Source organism: Oreochromis aureus, linkage group 19, assembly GCF_013358895.1.
Source record: "Oreochromis aureus strain Israel breed Guangdong linkage group 19, ZZ_aureus, whole genome shotgun sequence".
Lineage (NCBI taxonomy): Eukaryota > Metazoa > Chordata > Actinopteri > Cichliformes > Cichlidae > Oreochromis > Oreochromis aureus.
The window spans coordinates 369,559-382,832 of NC_052960.1; the positions used below are offsets into that span (position 1 = coordinate 369,559).

Here is a 13,274-nt window from a genome sequence, read left to right on the forward strand (position 1 = left end):
AAACAGTCCTGCAGTTCCTGCTTTGCTGCGTTAGTCCACTTCTTCACAGTTTTGACTACAGGCTTGGCACGTTTGAGTTTTTGCCTATAAACTGGAATAAGATGGACCATGCAGTGATCAGAATGTCCCAAAGCTGCCCGGGGCACAGAGCGATAGGCATCTTTTACAGTGGTGTAACAGTGATCCAGTATGATCTTGTCCCTGGTGGGGCAGTCTATATGCTGTCTGTATTTAGGGAGTTCGTGGTTTAGGTTTGCTCTGATGAAATCCCCAAGGATAATTGTAAAGGAGTCCGGGAATTTCCTCTCCAGGGTGGTGATCTCGTCAGCCAGCTCGCACAGTGCGTTGTTCGCGTTGGCCTGAGGAGGGATGTAAACTCCGACCAGCATGAAGGAAGAAAACTCCCGCGGTGAATAAAACGGTTTACAATTGATGAAAAGACTTTCCAAGTGTGGGCTGCAGTGTTTCTGTAACACTGTGACATCAGTACACCAACCTTCATTAATGTAGAAGCAGACTCCACCACCCTTTGTTTTCCCTGAGAGCTCCGTTTTGCGGTCCGCCTGGTGAAGTTGGAAGCCCGGCAGATTTAAGACAGCGTCTGGGACACGCTCACTGAGCCAGGTTTCAGTGAAGCAGAGGGCAGCAGAGCGTGCAAAGTCCTTGTTAGTCCGGTTTAAGAGCAGTAATTAAATCGACTTTGTTTGGAAGAGAGCGGAGATTCGCGAGGTGAATGGAGGGGAGTGCCGTGCGGAATCCTCGCCGACGTAGTTTCACCAGCGCACCAGCGCGGGTCCCCCGTCTACGTCTCCTCCAGGAGCCACAGAGAGCTGCTGCGCCTCCAACTAAAATCTCCAAAAAACTTTCCGGGTTTGTGAAAAATGGATAAGAACTATAGTGAGACGACTGCCTGATGTTTAGAAGTTCATCTCTGGAGAAAGTGATGTGGTCTGAGTGACCAAAAGCGCAGAAAATAAACAGAAACAAGAAAAGTGCGAGAGAGCGCAGTACCGAGGCTGCCATCCGCGGCGCCATCTTGAATCAATTTTTTGAGTAAGCCTGCATCACAGCTCTCATTTCATCACATTCATTGACCGTGTTCTTATCAGAGTTGTCAATAACTGTCTTTAGGTATTCAGAAAGGCCAGATTCTTTCTTTGTTATATATTTACAGAGATATTCTATACTATATTAACGAGACATCTAAATGAGAGTTCCAGGCTTCAAGCAGGTGTGGGTTGTAATTGTTGATCCAACAGTCCTTTGGGTCACGTTTCAGAATCAGCGCTGTTTTCTTGTTTATGTCCTGGAGGCATTGTTCATACTCATTCATTGTCAAGTTGCATCGTGACAGAATCTGCTCTATGGTGAGCAGTGTTGGGTAAGTTACTTTAAATTAGTAACTTAGTTACATTACTAGTTACTTCTCTAAAAAAGTAACTCAGTTACTTCAAGTTACTCGTTACTTTCAGAGTAACTAGTTACTAGGGAAAGTAACTTTGGTTTTACTCAGAATTCTCTTGTTAAGGTGTTGCTTCCGTAACTGGATACCCAGCCAGACTGCCAGTCTTCTAGCTTGCTTACTTGCCACAAGTGCACTGTGCCACCTACCAATAGAAAGGAAAAAATAATGTGCACATTTCCACGAGAGAAATCCCACGCCTGGACCGTCGTTGACCGCCGCCATGATTCTAGCCTGCTTTTTACATCCAACACAAAAACTGCAGTCGTGGTGCTTTTGATTGTACTCAGAACTTGGAAATTCTGCCTTCTGAATAGGAAGATGTAGGTAACACCAGACTGCAGATGAGCTGCATACAGAGCTGGACTGGGACAAAACAATCGTCCCGGGCATTTTGACTAGAGACCGGCCCACCATTATAGGAAAAATCATAAAGCCTTTGAATGAAAACAAACACTGTTGTGACAGTGATGTACACTGTTCTGATGGTATATATGTATCAATCTATCAATCGTTTGTTGTAAGACTCAGATAATTATTTTTTTAAAAGCGAGACATTTTAAATGAGAATAATAAAGAAAACTATTTCCTTGTGCCCCCCTTTCCCTGTTAATGCCCTACCTGCCCCCCTGGCAACACTTTGCTAGACCCGCCCCTGCACAGTTACCAGCTGTCAGCTACGTAGAAAAGCATCCTGGTGTTATTTGTCTCTCAGAAACAGCTCATAACTTCCCTTCAACTCATCCATGTCACCTAAAAGGTAAACCTGTTTCTCCATCACCTGTTCAGCTCTGATGATTCAGTAAGGACATCTCCTGGTTTCATCTGCATGTTTCCCTCTCACCAGATAACCAAACCGATATCATGACCAGCAGCTTTACAGCTGTGGCTCCAGCAAACATCAGCTGATACTAGAAATTAATATTAAATAAATTCTAACAACAGCTGATCAAGCTTAAACGTGCTGCTGTTGTTTAGCGCGACATCCGCTGCTTTCCTCTTTCTGGTGCAAAGTGGGCGATAAATAAACAAGAGAGAAAAGCCGATCAGCTGATCATTGATCAGTTTCGTGATTGAAGTAGAAACAGGAGAGGAGAGAATGAGAGAAGAAGAGGCAGCTGTGCAGCTTCAGCTTTGTGTCTTTTTCATTGTAGCTGAAGTCCGGGACAAACTGTGTTCCTTTTCACCTCAGTACGAAACGCGTAATATTTTCTCTGAATACCAGACGATTCTGTTTTTTACGGGATGGTTGGCAACTCTAATAATTAACCGTATGAACAAAATAAAGTTCAACATCAGTAACATAGCACCCACCCAGCTGTATAGAAACTCCGTCATGCTAGCTAGCACGCAGTACGAAAATGTCAGCATACCGAAAATAAACTCCACCTAAACTTGGTTTATATCTGACTCCGATAGACTGCAGGTCATAACTTATTACCTGAAGTTCAGTTCATCTGACACTCGGACCGGCGGCCGCTTCGGGTCTCTCCTCTTGCCTCCCTTTTCCTTCATCCACCTGCTGGCCTCCACCACTTGCTAATGTTATTGAATCTGTGGAAGCTCCGCGATATCCTCCACACGAAGTAACGAGTAACGAGCCTATCTAAATCCCAGTAACGAGTAACGCGTTCCTGGTTTTGGCATAATAACTAGTTACCGTGCTCGTTACCACAATAATAACGTAGTTACTGTAACGCGTTACTTAATAACACGTTAGTCCCAACACTGATGGTGAGGGAAGCAGCTTCAGGTTCCTTCAGCAGGTTCAACAAAGGTCTGAGTTTGGCTTTTGCAGCTTCAGTGTCTGAATCCTCATCCTGTCTCACAATCATTGTTCTTGTGGCTGGTGGTTTTGGAAACCCAAATCTACAACCAGAGTTCACACTCTTAAAGCATGTCTTTGTGTGGTTTGTGCTGTGCTTTTGTAGTTCAGTGACTTTTTTGTGCAGTTCAGGTTGTTTTTCTGGATCAGGGAGTTGAGCTGAGATGTATCTGTCCACAAAGTCACAGACAGTTTGGTCGTCATCCACATCTACTTCCACCTTTTCTCGAATCCACAGCAACATGTGTATATGCGGACTACCTCTGTGCTGGAACTCAACTCTGTAAAAGTAATCAATGATTTCACCAAGGGGCTGTGCAGGAGAAAAAAGCAAATCTCTGAACAAGGCATCAACATTCGCATCGTGGTCTTAGAATTTCACACTTTTCTGACCAGTCCAGGGCTTCAAAATCAACCTCTTCACCTTGCTGTCTCTTTATTGCTTGAATCACTTCAGGCCATCTCATCTCAGCAGCAGAGAACGTGACAAAGAACTGAGGTGTTCCTATTTGATGAAGCATACTGAATAAATCTCTGGTAGTTTTCTGCCAGTAAGCTGGAGTTCCTCTGAGTGGCTGCATAAATCTGATTGCATCTTTATTTCTTACCAGCTTCTCTACTTCTGTCTTACTTTGTAACATTCCTGATGTGATTTTCCGTCCATCTTTCCTTAGCTGTATTGTCATGCTGGAATTAGCCAAGTGTATTTCAGTGACAAACTGTGAGAAAAACAGGTAATTTGTATCTTTAGCAAATCTTGCATCAATGTTGAAAAGCCTTGACTTGAAGTAAGCACTTGGTGTCAGTTTAAGACGTCTCTTTTCATCCATTGTGGGTGTGGGTCAAAGTATGCGTATTCACCAGAAGTCAGCCTGCAAACTGCGATGACCCATGACTAGCAAAGCATAGCGAATGTCTGGAATCAAACACTGTAATCCCTGTTCAAGGCTCGGAAGATGATCTGTACCATCGAATGTGCCATAACGAGCACACTGCGACATGTCCACTTGATACTCGTGTCTGCGGCTGGTGACCACTGTGGGAAGCTCATCGCAGGCTAGAAACACGCTGTTCACAAACCTCTTTCTGGCACACGGTTAAGATCTGCTCTGGTTATGAATTCATCCTCGTGTAAGAATGACAGGAAAACCAAACTGTTAGCCATGCATTGCTGATTCCGGTACTTTCCATACTTAGGAGAGGCCTGGCTTCGGGATGCACAGATGCTACTCACTCGTGGATGACTTTCAGTGTTTGCAACTTTTACATGAGACGGTCCTGGAGCTTCTCCATCATGCTGTGTTTGTACAGTTACCTGGGGTTCAATATGGATTACCTGCATAACTTCAGGCTCCGGGACAGACACTAACCACATCTGCATAAGACACTGTGGCTGTCTGAACACTGCTCTGCACTTCTGTGCTGGAAAAAGTTGAAACACACACGTTCACCTGCTCACTGCTCTGAGAAACATTTACCTGTTCTTTCTCCTTCTGACGTCTAAGCTTCTGGGACTGCGACCTTTGACCTTTTCTTGGCATTTTGCTGAAGTACAACCTGGAGCTTATATGTATTTATACACAAATGTAAACAAAACTCAACCTTGAAACACAGAAAAACGTATAACTCTTTAAGTTACTATTAAATCTGAGAAATATACTATTATACTACTTTAAAATGTTCTTATGAATGAAAAGCTGATTTGTACTACAAACTCAAAATAAAAAGATATTCAAAGTTCTCTTGAAACAATTTGGTCCGTTTTATTGTAGCTTTTTTAGAAACTGTATAATTTTACTTATATTTTTTTAACCCGACTGGTAAATAATTACAACTCCTGTAAATTGATATGCAGAATAAATCTCAACAATCAACAGGCTATAATAAAAGTCTTAGCTCTTAAGGGAGTTTATGTAAATCTTTCAGATATCTAAAATTTAAATCAAATATATGGAGCTGTGGTGGTGTGATGATCAGATGACAGGCGATGAGGATTCTTCAGCTGGATTTTCTGCAGCAGTCAGGAAACAGGAACTCTGGGTCCTCAGGCAGCTTCTCGATGATACTAACTGATGATGATACTACTTACACTGAGTGACAAAAATGGGTTTGTCCTTAAATAATAATAGTATAAACTTGCAGTCAACTGTTATAGCCAACAAAACAGACTAGCAAAATGTATTTGGATCCCATTTCTTATTTATGTGAATGTATTTATCTGAATGTATGTATTACAAAATAACCAGATTATCTTATTACAAATAAACTTTTAAAAAGGTGATATTTTATATAATTTATCAAAGAAAGCCAAACTATCACTGTTAATTCCAAAGTGTAATGCAAAATTAAAATGTAGGGTTGTGTAAGTAGTTTCTACTATAAGTTGTACTGTACTGTACTGTACTGTATATTCAACTTTCTACTTGTAATTTCCAGCAAAATGACTGGAGGTGAGAGAGTCTAACAACAGGAAAGAAGGAGCAGTGAGAGCAGAGATCTCTCAGAATTCTGTAACAGATAGATGAAGTACTGGTAACTTCAATTTCCCAAAAACTGGGACCAGTCAAAGCTTGATTATTCCAGACAAAACTTGATTCCAGTCAAAACTTGATCTCAGTCAAAACGTGATTTTTGGTAAATTAGATAGAGCTCTTGGGATAGAGTGATACAAGATAGAATGGCTTGTCAAAATAGATAGAGTGGGGAGAGTGATAGGACAGACTGAATTGCTTGTTAATGATAGAGGGAGAGGGCTTTCTGCAACAGGTCACCTGTAAGACACAAAGGGACTGGAATTAGACATATTTCCAATAAAGCTGACTTTACTGTATTTTTCAGACAATAAGGCACACTTAAAATCCTTTCATTTTCTCAAAAATAGACAGTGCGCCTTATGTATTCATTCTGGCTGTGCTTACTGACTTCAAACCAATTCTATGTTGGACACGGCGCTGCAAGATTTTTCAAAATGTTGTAGTACAACTTTGGTAAGCTACCGTAGCTAGGAGCCTCGCGGTGTAATTCGCACTGTGCTTCAACATAATATTAGGTTTCAAACTCATGAAGAATTTGATGGATTTGTGGAAGAGGAATAAACTGAAAAAGTGAGTGTATCGTTCTGTATTTTATGTGTTACAACTGAACAATGTTGCGAGTTATTGTGAATGAGTTGAACACAGCTTGACTTATCTGGCTGTTTCGTTTGGCTTAATGTACCTTATGTTTAAAAAACAGACCCGTTCATAATCTGAAAAATACAGTGCATATTGGACTGAACTGAATGACAATGTTTAACAAATGGTGGTGGAACTGATATAAGGACACTTTTGCATTCTGTTAACACTATAAAAACAAACAGAGTGTATTGACTGAAATCAAGATGTGCTGCAACAGTTCCTGTAAATATTATATGGTCCAAAAAACCTACACACTGACATTAGAGCAGTCAGTTTCAGGCTTCCTGTTCTACATTAAGTTTACATCCAGTCAACTCAAATTTATTGATTGACTGACCAAACTGAACACCAATCCTTTCTCACATTTGCCTAAAAACATCTTGATGATCACAAGAGCTGTGCTGACTCACTGCACTAAACTGAGTCTCCTATAGTGAGAGACGAATTTCAGAAAAACACCAGCGTTTAAGTCAAACATGATGCTGTTACTGTGATGGTCCAGAGTTCCTTTACTACTTCAGGACCTGCATCATGCCGTCAGGTCCTGAGCTTCAGTTTAATCATACTTGGGATTCACAGCAGGAAACTGATCTAAAGCAAACAAGCAAGTCCAACTCTGAGTTTGACACCCCTGGTCTACACCAAGAGTTTCATTTTATTCAAATACACAGTGGGCCAAAATCCAAAAGTGGAACAAGGTCGCGGGCTAACATTAATATTTATTGAAAAAAAGATCTTCCTCCAGATTTAAGAATGAATCTCTTCTTATGGACTCAAACAAGTTTTGCTGAAAAACTGAATATGGAACAAGCAAAGCTTAATACTAAACAATATAATACCAGTAGGCCAGCTCTAATAATAATTTAGTATGGCTTCGCGGGCCAAATGTAATTAGGCGGCCAGAGTTTGACACCTATGGTGTAGACTAATCAGAGTCTGTACTTTAATGAAATTGAGAACTTTACATGACTTGAAAACCTTATATTGGACCTTAATGAAAACAATTCTGAAAGTAGAGTGGACAAAATCCCCGCCCCAGTAAATGCTTAATGGTACTTGTTGCTATCAGGGCCTCCACAGCTGGGTATTAGACAGCAACATGATTTTACATTAGGCCAGGTTGTTCTGGTTTGATTTTCTGTGCTTCATAAATGAAATCATCACTGTCAAACTGTTTTTTTCTATTTATCCAGGTTATCCTTGTTAGATGATTTGAAACATTTAAATGTGACAAAAAAACATAAACAAAATAAATCTGCAAGGAAGAAAGACTGCAAGGACCTCAGACAAACCTTTACTTACCAGATTTGAGACGATCAGATCAGCAGTCTAAAGAAAGGAAACAATACATCAGATCACTGTGTAATGACTGTTGAGCCTCTTCACACACAATCCAATTTACTGTGACATAGAATAACTAGTAAAATCCTCAATTTCTTCAGGCCTTTATGAACATTAGTTGCAGAGTCTCACATGGCTATAACGTGTAATAAAAGCATTCATACTACAGAAGTGCAAAGAATAGGCACCAATATTTGTTGGCACAAATGCAGGATATACCAAATATTTCCAACACAGAAGCTTTGTGGCTCAAACATTTTCAAACAGAAGTCAGTTGTAATAAAATGTGAAGAACCACAACTTTAATGTCATTTCAGGTTAAAAACATTGAATACAAAGTAATTGTTTAAATCAGAAGCAACAGGAAACCTCATCAGGTTTTAGTCTATGTTACACCAACAACAGTGGCGCACAATTTTTTTCTATTGAAATTAAAATTTCTTAAAATATTACAATAAAAAGTCCTTCCATTGTACCTGTTGCTCGGAATATTTATGTGTTTTTCAGTATGTCCCTTTTTGGCAACATTTAGATTTAATTTTAAAACACTGGCTTTAATATACCTACTCACACTTTAGATTTTCTTACTTTTTATTATCACTTAAGGGTAAAAGTATCACTTGTTGTCACTCAGGCAAAATACTTCTAGTGTTTTGACTTCATGCTAATTCATAAGTGGAAGATGAGAGACACTAAAAATCGATAGCTGTGTTGCTCTTAACTGTTTAAGTTACCACCTATACTGACTCACACAAAGCACTTTCATAGTATGGTTCGCTACATAACCCACATAAGGATTATGTAGCATAAGGAGAAATTGAACAAGTGTATGCAAACATCTCTGACATTTAGCTATATTTGGACTTGATAAGCCATCAAAAATTAAATTTAGACATAAATGATGCTATTAAACGTCAGGGACAGTCAGCAGTCCTGTGTGGGGGCGCTGCTGCTACAGGTTATAAATCCTGACTGTCTTTTGGCCATGTATAAAATACTAAACATTACCATCACTGTCTACTTACCAGAAAAGGCAAAACCAAAGATCTGTTCACTCTATAGCAAAAGACAAAGAACAAAAATACAGAATGAGACAACTCAAATCAACATCAGAGTCAATACTGCATCACTCTCTCTAGTCAGATATATTCAGGAAAATTCTTTGATTACCACAGCTGGAATACATGCAACAGCTCCTCTCCGTTTTCTTTTTTTTTCTCTACACCCTAATAAAGATCACCCTCTTCATGAAGGTAATATGTGGTTTTATCCATTTGCAATAAACCTCACAAGTTTTGTAGTCATGTAATGCTCTACAATTTAGGTTCGATTACATAACAGAGTAGATATCATAACCAATGATTTGCTACACCTAGAAATGCACACTTTATCAAATGGTGACATCACAATTTAAAAGCAGGCACCAATCACAAATGATAGCTTGTATGTAATGTTTGTAGCCTTTAACATTTGAGGTGGCCTGCATTCAAATTCTATTGACACAATAAAAACAAACAGTCTGAAAACATAAATTAAAATTCAGTAGGAAAAGAACTTAGAAGTACACAGAAATTTACTTGGGGCATGTTTGATACACAGCAATAAGCACTCAATTAAATCTATGACAAACTTATGATAGCTGATATTAGGCCCTAATTATCAAAATGTAGTAAAAATATAATTTCTTTGTAGATAATTTAATGATAAAAAAACAGAAATGAGTCCTGAATGTAAGCTGTTGCATGTAAGGACTTTGCTGGAGATTCCCACATTTATTTAAAAAAACAACAAACAAACAAACAAACAAACAAACATGACTTTCACATACAGTTCATCTTTTGTAAATGTGGGCAGGATTATTTTCAAAAACACAGCCTTGTTTTTTTTTTTGTTTTGTTTTTTTTAAGTATCTGGCCTCTTGCAAATTTGATAATTTTATGTTTTCATCCCACTTGTATTCTCCAAGTCATCATCACAAATTACAAAAAGCAGTTTTTAGACCGGGATTTAATTTATGAAGAGAAAGAAGCTTTTGAAATCCTCAATGCCCTACATCATGGGTCTCAAACTCCAGTCATCGATGGCTGGTGTCCTGTAAATTTTGCACATGTCCCTGTTGCAGCACACCTGAATAACATTAATAGGTCATTAGCAGACTATACACTCAGCCATTTGCTTAATGTTACAGCAACTCACGAGTGAATGAACATGATGAAAGAAAAGTATTTTAGAAGTACATTTTTCCAAACACTTACATTTATTCAAATTTAATTGAGTAGGTAGGGTAGGGTTAGAGCAGGGGTCCCCAATCCCAGCCAGTGTCCCTACAGGTTTTAGATGTGTCCTTGATCCATCACAGCTGATTTAAATGGATTAATTACCTTCTCAACATGTCTTGAAGTTCTCAAGAGGCCTGATAATGAACTAAACATGTGATTCAGGTGTGTTGACCCAGGGTGAGATCTAAAACCTGCAGGGACACCGGCCCTCGTGGACTGTGATTGGGGACACCTCAGCATGCAGTCAAATTCTATACTCTTGCTAATGACCTACAAATTTTATTCAGGTGTGTTGTAACATGGACACATGGAAAAGCTTCAGAAAACAGGCCCTCGAGGACTGCAGTTTGAGACCCCTGCCCTATGTGAAATTTTTTTTTCCATGAACTGCTACTCATGAGCCGCTCAAGATAGGTTTACAAACACACTTCTAAGGATTTGGAGACCCATCCCAGAGGTTGTAGACAAAAAGGCAAAAACATTGACTGGCCAAACTGAACACCAATCCTTTCTCACATTTGCCTAAAAACATCTTGATGATCACAAGAGCTGTGCTGACTCACTGCACTAAACTGAGTCTGCTATAGTGAGAGACGAATTTCAGAAAAACACCAGCGTTTAAGTCAAACATGATGCTGTTACTGTGATGGTCCAGAGTTCCTTTACTACCTTCAGGACCTGCATCATGCCATCAGCTCCTGAGCTTCAGATTAATCATACTTGGGATTCACAGCAGGAAATTGATGAGTTGATCCAAAACACAAGGAACTCTGAACGAAACAAAACTCTTGGTGCAGACTAATCAGATTCTAGACTTCAATGAAATTAAGAACTTTGCATGACTTGAAAACCGTATATTGGACCTTAATGGAACAAAATCTGTCCAAAATCCCCCTAGTAATGCAAATCAGTCATTAATAGTTACTGTAAATGCTTGATGGTACTTGTTGCTATTAGGGCTATTAGACTGGGTATTAGACTGCAACATGTTTTTACGTTAGACCAGGTTGTTCTGGTTTGCTTTTCTGTGCTTCATAAATAGAATCATCACTGTGAAACTGCTTTTTTTATTTATATATTTATCCAGGTTATCCTTGTTAGATTGTCTTTGTGAAAGCCAAAGACAGAAAACAAAATCTTCCTCTGTTGCAACTGGAGGAGCCGGGGAGGAAGCTCTGGGTTGTTTCCCCTGTGCCAGTTTTCATCTGAGGGGTTCCTCTGCCAAGATGACCGAAGGAAAGACGTTGTACTCGGAGCTCCTCCGTCAGTTGGAGTCTGAACCCCATGCCTTTTTTTCACTTCCTGAGAACTTCCAGTGTTGTCATCCAACATGCATTCTGGTTTAGGCTCACATCTCCACTTCATCTATAATCCTCCAGTCCTCACACCTTCGCCTCCCGTGCAGGTTTGCACAGCAGCTAAAAGATCTCCTTTGTTATAAAAAAGTCAAAAGTAGATCTCAGGCTGCTAATGCAGTGGTGGGACCCACATGGTTTTCCTTTCATGAGGGATCCACTCAGTCACCGGCTCCTCGGTCTCAGAAAATGCTCCTATGTTCTTTTCCATCAGCTGCTTGGCCTCCACCTCCATCCCAAAGAAGAGGATTCAGGCACTGGCTAGTCAGTAGTGATGCAGTCAGCCTCTTTGGAGATTGTCCCCTCATCTTCTGGAGAGGAAGTTTCTTCATCTTGGGCAGATGTCTTTTCTTCAATGACAGAGGACTGCTGCTGTCCTTGCTCTCTGACCAGATCATAAAGACAGTGCTTGAAGAAGTGATGACCTTCTTGCTATATAGCCAGAATAAATGATCTGGAAGCTGTTAGGCTTACTTACAGCAGTAGCTCTGTCTGCACCTGCATAAACTCCAGGACACGTTTACAAACAGTGTTTGTTGTTGTTTGCGCTGCAGCTGCAGGTTTGAACTCTGCAAAATGTCCTGTGATTGGGGTTTTTTTGTTTTTGTTTCTAGAGTTCTTGTATTTATGAAAAATACAAGAGTAAAAGTGCTTTTAACATGTGCTTCAAAGCTAAGTTTCAATAACCTGCATCGACAGAAATTCACTGCAGCCTATGTAATATTTGATGCGTCATTATTTATTCCAGTCTATCTTGCAAATACATGTCTGTGCTGCAATATCATGCACTTAGTGCCTAACCCCTTAGTGTTATATAATCAGTAATTAGTTACTGATTACTTTTTTCAAGTAACTTGACCAACACTGGTTATTACAGCAGTGAATTTGAACTCTGTGTCAAATACTGACAGGTTAGGGGGACAAGTTGCATTTATTTATTTATATTTCCTGTCACCTTAAATCTAGTATTGTTCGTTTAATATGTTGACATTACTAAATGTGTAAAAACAAAATGTACGAGCTGTGATAACTTTCTGCTTCTTAATTCAGATCAAACTGAGGTTATTGTACTCGGCCCTGAAAATCTTAGAAATATGGTATCTAAGCAGATTCTTACTCTGGATGGCATTACCTTGGCCTCCAGTAACACTGTGAGAAACCTTGGAGTCATTTTTGACCAGGACATGTCCTTCAACGTACATATTAAACAAATATGTAAGACTGCTTTCTTCCATTTGTGCAACATCTCTAAAATTAGAAATATCCTGTCTCAGAGTGACGCTGAAAAACTAGTTCATGCATTTATTACTTCCAGGCTGGACTACTGTAATTCATTATTATCAGGATGTCCTAAAAACTCGCTGAAAAGCCTTCAGCTAATCCAAAATGCTGCAGCAAGAGTCCTGACAGGGACTAGAAAGAGAGAGCAGATTTCTCCTGTTTTGGCTTCCCTTCATTGGCTTCCTGTTAAATCCAGAATTGAATTCAAAATCCTGCTCCTCACATACAAGGTCTTAAATAATCAGGCTCCATCTTATCTTAATGACCTTGTAGTACCATATCACCCTATTAGAGCACTTCGCTCTCGCACTGCAGGCCTACTTGTTGTTCCTAGAGTGTTTAAAAGTAGAATGGGAGGCAGAGCCTTCAGTTTTCAGGCCCCTCTTCTGTGGAACCAACTTCCAGTTTGGATTCGGGAGACAGACACTATCTCTACTTTCAAGATTAGGCTTAAAACTTTCCTTTTTGCTAAAGCATATAGTTAGGGCTGGACCAGGTGACCCTGAATCCTCCCTTAGTTATGCTGCAATAGACGTAGGCTGCCGGGGATTCCCA

The 13,274-nt window shown here is 39.9% G+C and overlaps 1 long non-coding RNA gene across 1 annotated transcript; it reads right to left on the minus strand.

The window, feature by feature from the left end:
* Window positions 1-5,051: 5,051 nt before the first annotated feature.
* Window positions 5,052-8,943, minus strand: LOC120434656. Its single transcript, XR_005609253.1, has 3 exons — window positions 8,830-8,943; window positions 7,766-7,792; window positions 5,052-6,058 (listed from the first exon to the last, which is right to left on the minus strand). It is a non-coding gene; the product is annotated as an uncharacterized LOC120434656 (long non-coding RNA).
* Window positions 8,944-13,274: the final 4,331 nt, after the last annotated feature.